At 40.1% G+C, this 14,538-nt stretch overlaps 1 long non-coding RNA gene across 7 annotated transcripts in view; it reads right to left on the bottom strand.

Annotated features, from left to right (window-relative positions):
• The window catches only part of LOC145466017 (uncharacterized), a 160,354-nt gene extending 152,947 nt beyond the window's left edge, over positions 1 to 7,407 (bottom strand). For 3 of the 7 annotated variants that reach the window (XR_014041780.1, XR_014041782.1, XR_014041781.1), the window contains exon 1: positions 34 to 7,406. This is a non-coding gene — a long non-coding RNA (uncharacterized LOC145466017). Of the gene's footprint in view, positions 1 to 33 lie in introns of all 7 variants that reach the window. The other 4 variants (XR_014041784.1, XR_014041785.1, XR_014041787.1 and 1 more) reach the window with 4 other exon arrangements.
• Between the last annotated feature and the right edge of the window lie 7,131 nt (positions 7,408 to 14,538).

Here is a 14,538-nt window from a genome sequence, read left to right as displayed (position 1 = left end):
GATTGCCCTCAACCAAGTATTGCATAAACTTACCTTTATTTCATTGTCATAAAATGATGGTTTTAACATACTGATCCTTATTGCACAATCTTGTAAACCTTGCGTTGTCTGGCAATGGTTGCCATGCATTCCACAAAGCCACAACAACAGGTGAACTGCAATGAAATTTACAGTATAAAATCAGTCTTCATTTCCTCCAGAGAGGTCTCCTGGTTTAAGACACATAAATGGCATTACCCAAAATAAGCGTCCACCGCTAGATCCGCCACTGTGATTGTATTCTCTTCAAATGTATATTTAAAAAGTATAATTTCCTATTGTTGATGTGCCAGGCAAAGCCTTGGGTATGTGTCTTGTTTTCATGTCAGAATGTAAGCTTGTTGTGATACTATGTATTTTGTTGAAATATCGATGATCACAAATTGAAAAAGATGCAAGATGCTACTAACAAGACTGAAACACTAAAAATTAAAAGAAAAACCGAAGTTTTTGACTTGTTAATCATTTCTCTAATCTCTTCTCTTGGATATTTTCTGACGTTCCTGAAAAATTTTGAAATCCAAGATAGCAGACTTTTTTAAATGTTTGAGCTTCTTTATGTAAAAAGCAAGAACTTGGTGCAGAGTAAGTTAAGGAGAAAACATCCGAGTCTCAAGAAGAGGTTGGGGGTTCTAGTGTGTGGCATCTAATGCTGACCTCAAAATTGGCATGATACATACACAGGTACGAGGGTAACAAAGAGGGCAACTGTGATCCCATCTCACTCCAAAATTTTAACAAAATTACCACACCACATACTATAGTTTTAACAGACTGGTAATCAGCGTTAATTTGGTGAAAGGAAATTTCAAGATGGGTTGATTGAGAATGCGGTTGTTACCGGTAACCAGTTTTATGTGTCAAAAATGGATGCGTGACTACTGCATATTGGTGCATGCCATGTCACAGTGAAAGAGTTGATCATTACCGATCTATTGTGATGCAACAGCATCTAAATGAGAAAATATGTTTGTTGCAGAATGTTTGTGCTATATGTTACTACAGTCGAACCCCTATTAAACAGCCACCTATTAAACGGGCACCCCTATTAGGCGGCCAGTAATCAAAGTCCCGATGACGGCTTGTCTATTGTTTTTACTTCTATTAAACGGCCAGCCCCCATTAAGCGGCTAATATCCATTTCCCCCAGGGTGGCCATTTAATAGGGGTTGAACTGTATATATAGTGTCCTGGATTTTTTAATGGTATGTGTCTTACTAACCAACTAAATAAATATATTATGGCAATGTAATAAATCAAAATCAATCACTAGAAGGATATCAATGAATTGATATTAAACAGTCAATATTAATGGCTGAGCTACTCCATGCCGACGAATTTGGTAACCCATCGATCTGAAAAAATTGGTTGTCGCACGACTGTCCATATGTCCACATCCCAAACCCAATATCTTGAAAAAATAAGATAGTAGCACCATTACTATAGATACATCTTGGATATTGGACATCCATGTTATGGTTAATTGACAGCTGTGAAAATAAGGTATTCGCTGACCAGTATCACATGACCATATCATGGGCTCCAGTTTAGAGCTCATTGAGGTCGCTTTTTTGTTTGTTTGTTTGTTTTTTTTTTCTGGGGGAAGAAGGACAGAGTATGTGCAAAGGCAAAATTTTGGCACAAATTAGCCTCTGGCACGTTGTTGACTTTTCTTTCAACATATTCCTTGCACAATCGTCTCTTGGAAAGTCCCTGATATATTGCATACGTAATTCCTACAATCTTAGTAATGCTTATTGGGCATAGCTTGTTAACATTTAACTGGAAAAATCAGCAAAACCACACATTGAACAATTAGATGCTCACAATTGATCATTTTAGAGTTTCTGATCCAAAGAAAAACAAATCCTCTTTTTCCTTTATGGTTAAGTATTGCAATCAGGAGCTCTGCTTTTAGGCTCAGCCAAATCTATATGTTATCTTTAAATAGCCCAGGTCACAGAACACCAAAATGATGTGACCCATTTCAAAATGTCTGCCATCTTGAATCCGCTATGTTGAATTTCAAAATACTGTTCAATTAAAACAGATTGACAATTCAAGGATATCAGAGCTGTAAAGAATTTGCAATAAAATTGTTATAATCCAAATTCAAACTATAACAGAAAAAATAAGCTTTAAAAACACTTTATTCAGTCAAAACATCCTTTTAGAACCTGGTTGCCATAGAACTGTAAAGTGGCATGACTAAACAATGTTCCTTTAATAACATTTAGGAAAAGTCACAAAGTTTGACTGTCATAGCTTGAATGTTGTTAAAGTAATAAACGATTGAAATTAGCATGGGCACTTTCAAACATTGCACACAAAGTGAAGACTTGAAGTGAAGGCTTGAAATTCTATTTTAGAGGGAATACAGCCTTGATACTTTTAGTAATAGGATGGGACATTATCACATTTAGAGGGAAAAAGCGTTTATTCTCAGTCTGCATTTTGTACCCAATCTGCAGTCTGCATGCAGTTTTGAAAATGTGTCGCCCATGCATTACTTCCACACTAGAAAGATTCTAAAATCTGCCCTTGATGTAGGCTCGACTTCCAGCCATTTTGGGAGTACGGTTGTGATCTGGCCACTTCGGAGCATTCCTTGAGCTGTCACTCTGAAGAACTGTAAAAGTAAGCTCGTTATAGCGACATGCAACCGCGAATGCCGACTTCGGTTATGGTGCAGTTATGGTGTTATTTCCATCACCAAATGCTAGCATAACCGTAAACAGGGTTATTCAGGCTAACCGTAGTGAAAGTCTGTACTCTTGAATAACGCTTCGGTTATCCTGTTTATGGTTAGCTCTCAATGATGGAATTGGTGACACAATTCAGTTTTAAAATGTCTGCTGTCTGCAGTCTGCATTTTAAACTCGGTCTGCATTTTATCTCCGGTCCGTGGTCTGCAGTTCGCAGTCTGCGTTTTACACGGACCGTTAGTTAAAGCTTTCCAACACATGTGAACCAAGGTTAACCTGAGTTCTGTACTCGCTAAACATCGCTGCCAGTAAGCTTACAGATTGAAAACAGCCAAGCATCGTCGCCATTTTAAGTTTATTAGAATGCGACTTTAATCACATTGAAATCACACGAAATCAGCGCTTTCGTTGGAGACGTCTTTCCCAACTACAGATTAGCCCAGTTACTGAAAAATTGTGTCGTCGGTTTTAATTTGTTCAACTTTTGTTGTTCCTTTTAGCAGCATCTTGTTAGCTGAGTTGGAAAACATATCATAACGCGAAACAAACTGATGGACTTTCCAACACGACCATCGCATGTCCCCGGCAAGATACTTCAAGTTTGGTTTTCGGACTGTCTGTCCTGAACGCAATGTCGTTTGACGTAAGTTTAGTTCTCTTCTCCACAACCTCACTTACCTAAATTTTGCTTTGTTGAACTTCCTTCGCCCATGAAAAGACGTGTTCGCAACTACAAAACGATAACATCCGGGGAAGACACGAGGCTCTGAAATGGAAAACTTCCCAAGGGAGACCCTGCCGAGGAACCGGTCGCACCGGCACGGTCCAATCGCAGCCCGCCAAAGCTATTGTTTGGCCAGTAAAGCGTGTGTTTTGGTCACGAAAGATCGAGAAAAAAGGACATGGAAAAAACAACAACAACAACAACAACGACAACAAAATCAGAGAAGAAGAAGAAATACCGTGTGGCAAGAAATTTTTGCGGTTTCTATTTTGTTCGAATTTTGCGGGGTTTTTTTCCACGATCCGCAAAACTACGCTGATACGAAAATTTTCTCCGCACAAATTTACTCCACTGGCGAAATTATCATGCAAACAGCACATGTAGAATCTTGTTTCGTTCAGAAACAAAACTCGAGGGATGTGCATCAAGTGGTACCGTAGTTTTTGCTGAGCCATAGGCCTTATCACGGTTTTCGACGCCATCTTGACGGGTAGGCAAAGCAGTCAGAAATTACAGTGTATGTATGGGAATCCGATGGCAAATAACTTTTTCCAAAATTGAATTTTACACAATTTGTGAATCGCAACGTCAAAATATCAGGTAGAAGATTGTATTCACCAAGTTTGGAGGGTGTAGCTTAGCTAGAAGACGCTCAGTTAATTTCTCTGATATTCCATACATTTGTCTGTAAAATTAATTTGGCTGAATAGACGGACGTCAAGACGCGGTTCGCGGGAAAAAAATACAGACAAATGTATGGAAAATTAGAAAAATTAACTGAGCGTCTTCTAGCCAAGCTACATCCTTTCCGACGAGCATTCCCGACCTTTTCATATGGGAGATCCCGCCCCGGGCTTTTTCCTCCATCTTTCCGACCCCAAGAAGTGAGTTCCTGGCGTTATAATCTTTTTCGGTGCCATTTAGTTTTGATTTTGATTAGAGGTCAAACTCAAGAAAAGACTAGCAGTGAAACACTTCTGATGCAAAAGGAATTACATGAAAAACCTCGATTTTTATTAACAATGATCGGCTTTTCATACCGTACTGTATTGAACTGTTACGGGTAATTCTGGTGGGATTTCGTTCGCGCGTGTCTAGGAAAGCCACATTGGCGGCAGGCCTTGTTTTTCTCATAAACTTGTGTCGAACGAACGCATACGTACGTATTTCATCAGCCTATCGCGATTTGTAATGGTAATAGCACTGAGTGAAGCCAAATTCGGTCTGTAATCATACGAGTGATTAGCAAAATCGGACGAGAGTATTGATTAAAGTCTGCGAGAAGTTAGCCTTGGAGGAGGAGAGCTTACCATTAGGCTTTCGAGAGGTTGATCATAAAAATGACAATTTCCTCGATTATGATTGCTTTAAAAAACTTCTATTTTCCACTAATAGGCCCTTTGCACGATCCGGTCACATGGTACAAAATCACACATGCTGGTGAGCAAGTTGCACAGTGGAACTTCCAAAACAATGCCACTCGTACCAGTCCACCTGGACCTGCCTTTGTTTTGGAAGTCCCACTGCGGAACTTGCTCACCAGCATGTGTGATTTTGTACCATGTGACCGGATCGTGCAAAGGGCCTATTCACTTGCCAAGTTGTTATCGGACAGCTTGTTGTCGGACAGTTTGTTATTGGACAGTTCAATAAACCAATCACATGCAAACTGTAGTTTCAATCAACCAATCACAACCTTGGTCACATTTAAACAATTTACACCTGCATTGTCAGTCTTTCAATGCAAATTTTCCCTTTCTTTCATAACTTGGCTATTCTTCTTTTCTCGGAAATCGTAATTTTTATGATTAATTGGTAATAAGACTTCGTGTCGTCCAATTCGGTCTGTAATCATACTCGTGATTAACAAATCGGACTCCCGCTGCGCGGTCGTCCGATTTTGTTATCACTCATATGATTACAGCCCGAATTGGACTCCACTCAGTCCTATTAGGCCCAGTTCAGACGGCGTGCTTCTGCCGTGCCGAATTAAATTCAGGAATTAAGTTCGACAAAAGCACGGCAGAAGCACGGCGTCTGAATCAAACTTTTGAATTAAGTTCGGCAAGCAATTAAGTTCGACAAGCTCTGCCGTGCTACACGACTCTGGCACGGCAGCGATTCAAACGTCGTGCCTCTGTCGCGCCAAACAAAATTCATAAATTAGATTAATATATTTTGGCGGGATTGCGTTCCCACGGGGAGTTAAGAGGAGAATTGTTACGAGGCATCAATAAATTCTAAATTTGATTCGACTCTGGCACGACGTCTGAATCAGAGTTGTTTTTCTGCCGTGTCATAGTCGAACCAAATTGCAATTGAGTTCGGCACGGCAGAATCACGACGTCTGAACTGGGCCTTACCATTACTAATTAAGCGGGTGTGATAAGACGTGACGCGACGTGAAAAATGTGTTTGCACCAATAAGCCTGAACCTCCAAAGGGATTGAATACTTCGAGCAGTCCTTAGACTCGCAGTTTAACGAGTCTAAATAGTTTGAACCTATGACCACTGCGTATAGACACATAAAGCCACACATTGGCTCTCATAATGGCAAATTTCCTCTTTGATACGCACCTGCAGGGAATCATGGTAACTTTATCGACAAAATAGATTATGAATTCAACTACCATGATTCCCAGCACGCTTTTCTATTCAGGTGGCAAGGCATCACACAGGTTACTATGAGGTAACGTGAAGGATCTAGGAACGATGTTAGTCATCAGTTCAAATCCTGCGCGCATGTTTTTACCAGCCATACAAATAGAAGTAGAAGGTCTGTGAAAGACTATTGCAGCCGGGGAGAAGCGGTGGACGAATATGTGGTTAGCGCGCTGGACTCGGCTTCGTTTGAACCAAGAGCCGGGGTCCTCACGTTGTGTTTTTGAATCTAAGAGAAGAATAAAAACTCCTAGTTTCTCCATGCTGTAGAAACCTAAGCGGGAATAAGCAAGTTTACAATATTCCTGCTTATAACAGCTTCAACCTGAGTGCCATCACTTTATGAATGTGATCGTGGATCTGGACGGGATTTGAGCCAAGTGGTGGCGCCTGGAAAGAGCTGGATGGAGGATCTGGCCCGAGGTGTGCATTGTACCAGCCGACAGAGCCGGCTGGCAGCAGAGTGTGTAATTCCGCCCTTGGTATGTGGTCATAATAAACAAACTTTACATAGCTGCAGACTATCACAGCCTTGTAAACATATTTTCAGCTCATTTTTTTTCCAGCAGCATAGAATTCCTCGAGAAGAATGGGATCAGTGGAGAGACTCATGCCAAAACTTCTTGCTCAATCGAAACAACTGGTAATAACAAATTCTATCTCGCTCATTGAGTCATTATACAAGTCATTGATTTTTAGCCTATCATACGGGAATTTACCCCTGAAGGACGCTTGGGGGCTCTCCCGTACGTGAACAATAAAACGTGAAACGTCACTGCAGCTGGGCTAGATTTCTACAGTCGCTCTCTCGAGTCCGGACTTCCCTACCGCAATGTGAACGTTATAGAAAGAAACAAATATAGCAAGAAGCCAAACAAGTCCGGTGACGAACCCAAAGGTAGCACAAAACTAGAGAGCTGTTGAACTTGCGTTTACGAGGCTCCTGGCTCCGCTGATGATCACAGATCCAGTGAGATTAAGGTTAGTAGTTAGAACGTTGTGCGTTATATAATTATATCATAATTCGCTTTGTTTTGCTTCGAGAATTCATCTTCTAGATACAACTTATTCCAGTAACTGAAAGTGCACTTATCTTCCAAGGAATTTAGTTCATCTGCAAGTTTATGGTACGTATTTCAGAATAAATTCACACCTGTAAAAAGTAGCCCGTTTGAACGTGAAATAAATTCTTTACTGTTGTTTTCTTTGGTTATTTTCCCCTGCTCAGATATCTGCGAGGATCAGGCCTAGTCCGACGACATCGTGTGTACTGTAAGTAATGAACAGTCTTCATTTCGTATTAAATTCGATCGAAGTTATGCTGTTGTTGCTTTGTTGGCATTTCTCGACCGTCAGGTCGTGCGCGAATTCCTCGACAAGATACAACTAGAGAAGGGCTTTCCGGCAATCCATCAGAGACACCGTGAAAATGCCTTTATGCCGAGAAATGGCCGGTGCGCTCAGTAGAAACGTGCTAATATCGCACACTTTACGTACTACAATCTAAGTTTGAGGACAATTTGGTAAGTTAACTAGGATTTTAATCCAAAATATATGCTGAAAACAGGCTTGCAAGGACATGCTTGAACATGCCCTTAGAGGGGTTTTCCCGCCTCTCAAACCTGTGATGTGATAGGATAAGAAGACTTAAACGGAAATGACGCAAGTCTGAAATTGACCAATAAGGAGAGTAGTTCAGACACAGCACTAATTTTGAAAGTTTAAGAAAGTTTATCATGGACGTTTCCGACCTTTAAAATATTACCACTCAATGCATGCATTATTTGTGGGCACTCTTGTGGAAGGCCAAGCCCGAGAGAGCACAGTTAGGCCAATGTGATTATGATAACTTTTTGAAACGCGCGATGGCACTGAACAAATTTCAATGCCACAGAAGTGTTTTAACGAAATAGCCTGCAACTTCAGCTTGGCAGAAACGTTTATGTCCTAACAACTAAATCTAAACTGACCAATATTCCTTGTTCTCGCTTCTTATCTGTCGATTCATCTTGCTCTATATTCCCGATCTCCCATTTTGCATCTAATTAAAGCGAGCGAAGTTACATCCACGAGCCAAATCAAGCAAGATTTACCCCTTGGGGTTCTCATTTAAAAATACACCTACAAGGATATCATCTCAGATTGCATCGATAAAAGAAACCATTCTTTGCAATCACTTGACTCTCACTGACCTAAGCATGACCTCTACAATTCAGTAATGGCAAATATAAACTAGAGTTGCAAAAATTTGGAATTTGGCTAGGTGTACTTTAAAATCGCATTTCTTCAGTACTAACTAACAAGATCCAGAACAGCTTTTGAATAACATAGATCCCGTGCCACATTTCCACCTATTAGCAGTTCGGACTCAAAACAAACATCGTTTTACCGAATGAAATTTGAATTTTAAGTTTTTAGTTCCGAATTTACAAATTGCCATGCAAAACAATTACACATCAATCTTTCTCTGTCACCGGCTATGATATAGAGTACACAAAACGATTCTCTGTGGCTCCGAACAAATATAAACGCGCAGAAGAAGTCTACTGTAAAGAGTGTCGAAAACCTGGTTGAGAATTAAATGTTAACGCACAGATTACAAAAACCTACGCGGTTCTGAGAGGTTGGCAAGGATTCCCCAACGTCAACTTAATCAAACTGAGAGATAAAGTGATTTTGGAATCAACTTGAAGGAAAACTGACTTTGTTTTATTTATCGCGACTCACGTGAACGTAAGAAGGCTCTTCGCACCCATACGCTAGGGCTGGTTTCCATATGATTGTTGCGATCGCACTACCCGGCGAGTAGAGTCTCCTTCGATCGTCCTATTTGTCTAGGAAGATCAAAGGAGACTCTGCTCGCAAGGTACGATCGCACCAGAAATCGTTGAGCAACCCTTACTCGACTACCAGTTTCCATATGATCGCCACGATCGCTACAGAATAATAATAAAAAATTAAAAAGCAAGAGAGGACCTAGATCGAACACCGATACACATCCTCGGTGTGTTTTTAGTCGGTGCGATCTCTGCAGAGTGGTGTTCAAATGATCACTACAATCGTAACAAAAAACTGACTAGAACTGAGCCCACATCTCAGGGGCGACTGTTGTCGGAACGATCGCTACGATAACGTTCTCAGTGATCACAGCCTAGCCTTAAGTAAAGACACAGCGAACTATGCATCGTATTATATATACACTGGTTCTCACTGGTTCTCCAGTGCTCCTAAGCAGACTTTGTATTTTAAATGATCACATATAAAAAGGTCATCGTGGTATCATGACTACTGTACCGAGAGAACATTTCATATTAGAAGAAGAAACATTGATTACATGACCATTGTATCTGTTTCGGCCAAACTAGTTTGTGTACGGAGACCATTTACATGCTTGCAGTGTAAATAGTGCAGAAAGTATGCAAAGCAGCGATGAAATCAGTAGACCAACATGGTAATATCGACTAAACTGACTGTCTTCCCCCCAACTGAGTCTTTCAGATTATTACTTGTGGAGAATATGATGCCCTTGAAATTAGAAAGAAAAGAAAGTTACATACCTTTGTGTTTATATTCTGAACTCTTTAAACCAATCCTTTCAACGACCCCACAAATCGTCAAGGTTTACAAAACGAAGTTCGCGTGATGTTCCAAAATTGATAATCAACACCAGACACGCACAACGTGATGATGCCTGGTGTCTTCGTTCCCATTGAACAGCGGTCGGAAAGTAAGAGAAATGCGCACGCCTAGCTGACAAACAAACACGCGAGTTGCTGGTGTTTTACGGCTCTTGCTTTCGTTTTTAAAACCAATCAAAATGGATCCTGCAACGGAACTCTCGATAGTCTAGTCGCTCGTTTCCCCACGCTTGCGCAGTAAAGAACGAACTGAGACACAAGATTGCCGCTGTGTCGAGCATGAGACGCACGCGTGGCATGCGTCGTCACAGTACGCGGTCTCGTGAACTCGGCGAGATATTTTAATGAAAACCTCGAATGTTCATGGTCGGTTCTATAGTCATTTGTGGGGTTTGCCGTCGAATTTCTCGCCCAGAAAGGTTGTTTTTAGGTTTAATCTGAAGATTTCACATCTAGGGTCTTTGCATCTTCCCCAGATAAATATTAAAGTGGGTCAAATAGCCCTGGGTGAGGGCAAAAAAGAAGGAAAATGCCCCATCCCAGGTTCATCCAGAAAAAACTACACGTCTTCGCAGCGATAAATTTAAAGCGAAATATATCATATTGAAAAGATGCCATTCACTCCGGCCGTTATGTTATGTCGTTTTGCTTAGCAGCGCGTCTAGCTTATCGTAAGGACTTAGGCCCAATTGTGTTCATATAAAAAGCGGCATATGCTGCTAACACGGCTCCCAATTCAGTCGAATTAGGCCAAAATTATGCCAAAGTTCTGAAGACAGGAATTATCGATTGTTATCGATTTTTACTAATCGATAGCGATCGATAAAGATGTTTTCCTGTGAGCAATCGATTATTCTCGATTGACTACGCCTTGAGCGTGTCAGATTAGTTCCCACTTAGTTCTTAACAGGAATTCTGTAGTAGCTGAATAAGACTCAATAACAACACATTTTCATTCAAGATGAGGCAAAAAGAACTTTTCTAAAAGGAAAAAGATGTCCAAAATTTTGCAGACGTGCCGGCTTCGCTGCATTACAGCATGTTCATATTATTCTTCAGGCTAAAGCGAAAGCTTGACTCTGTTTTGCCGACGACTTTTGCAGCCATTTTATCGGCCGTAGCTTTACTAGTCGTTCCAAAAATTCAGCTTCGAGGCAATACTGTACATTACCATTTTTGTTTTCTAAAGTCCAGGAAGTTGCTTTAAATCCCGGCAAGATCTGTGTTCAAAACTCACTTGAAAGCGCACCGATCGTGATGTTTTTAAAGGAACGAAAAATTCTTCGCCAGAAAGGTTTGAGGACTCTGTACACTTTGATATTCCATTCTGAGGTCGCCTAAAGGACTTGACTGCCATTTGCGATTCAACGTAAAAAAACAAAACAAACGAAAACAAAAACAAAAACAAAAAAACAAAGCCGGAATTTCAACTGGGGCGTTTCCTTTGGAAAGCCCGAGTAAAAAATGACAACATCTTTGTGTACATAACAACAGCGAAAAAATAATTCAGTGGCAAATTATTACAATAATTAGTGCGTTTTTCGAATATAGTATTTTTATTGAATTTTATTGATTAGTTGTCATTGGTAATAACTAACTAGGAAAGTCAAAATTCCCAGATCTACTGAATAAGCCGGGTAAACTAACAGAGGTTGCAGTTATTCTAAAACCCCAGGTTATGACGGTTATGACTGTGTAGCTAAGGCACCAAAAACCAAGACTGAATTTTTTATAATTCTTCAAAGAGCGTGAGCATCGTATACCTGCGCTAGAGTAGTGCCTCTTGTGAAATTGTGCGACTCAGATACTCGAATTATGCCCAAAAAATATGCTAGCTCAATGGGCTAAGGGCTATGCCTATTTTGGCATTGGTCACAATATTTTCTTGACATCTCCCTGACAATACTGCAATCTATTTTGAAACGGCACAGTTCTTGTGTACGGTGTATTTCAATAGTTAAGCTTGTTTTAAAAATTGTTATATGGCCTGTCTCTTAGGACTCGGAACTACCATATTCACGAATGTGATCGGCTAAAATCGATATAGACCACAGCCTAGATTTTCCCATCTAAACCGGCATCTTGATCGCTCTGCCTTTTACATTCGCACTGGGAAAGTTGAAAATCATTTGGCTTGTTTCCAATAAAAATGCTAAATAGAAGACCGTTAGCCCAAAAGACGAAAAGAAAAAAAAAATAAAATAAAACGAGCAAAATTTGATGAAAGTTCAAACCAGGCAATCAAAACAACAGCTAAATGCGAAATTGAGAGCGAATTATATTAAACGCATGTAAGAAAGTTTGTTCTATATATATAGTCGATAAAAGAAGCTAGAGAAATCGAAAACATACCGGTCAGTGGGTTCGACTCTCATAATTCTGACCAAATTTTTCATCCCATAAATTCACAAGCAAAATGGCAGCGCTTATAATTACAAACCGGCTACACCGAATTGAAGTTTTCTTGTTTTGTGAGCCATATAATGATAAACATCTTATCAACCGAGCTTGGTCGGCCTGTGTGGCAGAATCTTGACATCGGTCGTAAGTACAGACCTCACTGCGTTCTTCGAGTGCTCATGAGGAAATGAGTAATTGTCATTGAGGACTTAAGATGTATTATACTTTTGTGACAAAAAAAAAAGATTTTATGAAACTGATCATCGCCGTATCTTAAAATTTTTACATAATATAGAGTTAAATTCTCTTGATCCATATTTGATCAACAGGTGATTAAAGAGATAAGGAAACCTGCAAACAAATTCATGTTTACATTCTCCACGGAAGAGCAAAATCACAAGCTAAGGATGCCAAATGCGCCGGGGTTATCCGGTTATCCCGATGGAATGTAAATACCTGGCCTCCGGACACTAATGAAATTTCAAATGCCCCACGTCGGGATTAAGATGTGAGCAGATAATGGCTATTGCCCGGAAAGATGGGTGCTGTTGGAATTAACTGATGAATTTAAGTTCGTGGCCGTTGTAGGGTAGTCCTGGCGAGAAGGCGCCACACTTAATATCTGGAACAAACCCAGAGCATCTTGGAACACGTCGAAAGATCTCCCACTGACACCCAGAAAATTCCCGGAACACCGCGAAGTAGCTACGGAACAACCAGTAACGTTAAAAATACTCGAATATAAATAAAAAAATATATTAAAATCTTAACAATAAAAAACTTACTGATTTATACGTGCTGAAATGGAGCATGGTTCGTCAGCGCTTAGCATTTTGCCTGATAAAACCCCGATAATGGACAACTCACAAATCGAGGAATTGAAAGTGAAGGATTTCAAAGGTAAACGATAATCTCCGAAGTTGTCCGAAGTTAAGCGAACACTTCCAAAACTAAAAGGACGGCTCCAAACGTTTTAAGAAGGGTGCCGAACATTCTGGAAGCTTCTAGAAAAAAACAGCAAATTAAAACCCTATTGAATTTATAACGTAGATTGGGTAATTTGTTTGTTTTTCTGCAAAAAAAAAAAGACCGACATACATGATTACGTGAAGGATATTAAGTTTCTATTAATCCGAGGGTTGATGTGTCGTCAAGGCAGGGAACCAGGGATGCATGTAAAAGTCACTTAAAACACTACATGCGTGACACCTAAGGGACAAGATGATTCCTAGTCGGCACCAGATCTAGAGGAGCCATATTTTACTACTTACTTATTCTTGCTTTGAACTACTGTTGGTTGAAAGTTTTATTATAAGGTTTTTGACCCTAATGAGATCCTGAATTAAATCCGTCAAAATTATTGTTGCATTTCTTATTGTTCTTGTTATTTTTTTCTGGATTGACACTTTGGAATGTTGTTAAATCATTTAAGAAAAGTATTACGTCCTCGTTTACTTGGTGAAAGATAACATCGCCACCTGTTGCTAGCTGCATTGCACAAAAGTACAATGCGTAGACTTTTTCACACTACGTTTATACACATCGAAAATTCGAGGACAAAAAAACGTCGAGAACGGTTACAAGCTCTTTTTTGCTCGGTGAACATGAATAATATGCCTCCCAAAAAGAAGACAAGGGCGGATCAAGATGCCAAAGAAAACGGTAAGTTAGACAGATGACGAAGTGGAGTAACCGTTAGGAATACAGTTTGTACAGTTCCCAAAAGGAAAGTGGAGGATTGGCAACGGTATGATATGTTGAAAACACTCTTAATTTTTACTTTAAGTGCTTATAACTAAAATCAAATAGGATTTCAGTGACCACTGCATTTTGTTATCACGAAATTGAAATCAGCATGTCAAGATTTAACTTTTCAGAAAGTTTAAAAAATTTCAGTAACATTAAAGTGGCTCTGACTCCCCCCCCCCCCTGCCCCACCACTTCTCTTCATAATTCCGACTCTTACAAGGCAAAAAGTTGTATTTTGGCATGCTAACCACAGTTAGATAATAAAAAAGAGTCCCACGTTCGGACTCGTTGTTTTAGTTAAACGCAACTATAGGTAAGGTTAACGTTATGCTGTAGCTACGCTTATCTTATTGGCCGCGAGAATCACGATAGAATAGACCATTTTACAGTTGTCTGCTTGGTGACCGGGCTTTTGAATGGCAGCGAGGCTGGAGTTGACCTTGCTTTGATACAGACCTCACTGCTTTTGTCATGTAAATGCACCTAATTAGCATTAGAACAACTTGATTTACACAACAAAAGCAGTGAGGTCTGTATCAACACAAGGTCACCTCCAGCCTCGCTGCCATTCAAAAGTCAGGTCACTGAGCAGACAACTGTAAAATGGTCTAATGTTTTTCT

This window comes from Orbicella franksi, chromosome 13 (genome assembly GCF_964199315.1).
Source record: "Orbicella franksi chromosome 13, jaOrbFran1.1, whole genome shotgun sequence".
In the NCBI taxonomy this organism is placed as follows: Eukaryota; Metazoa; Cnidaria; class Anthozoa; order Scleractinia; family Merulinidae; genus Orbicella; species Orbicella franksi.
Note: the sequence above shows the minus strand (reverse complement) of the source record. Positions and strands in the feature narration are given on the sequence as shown.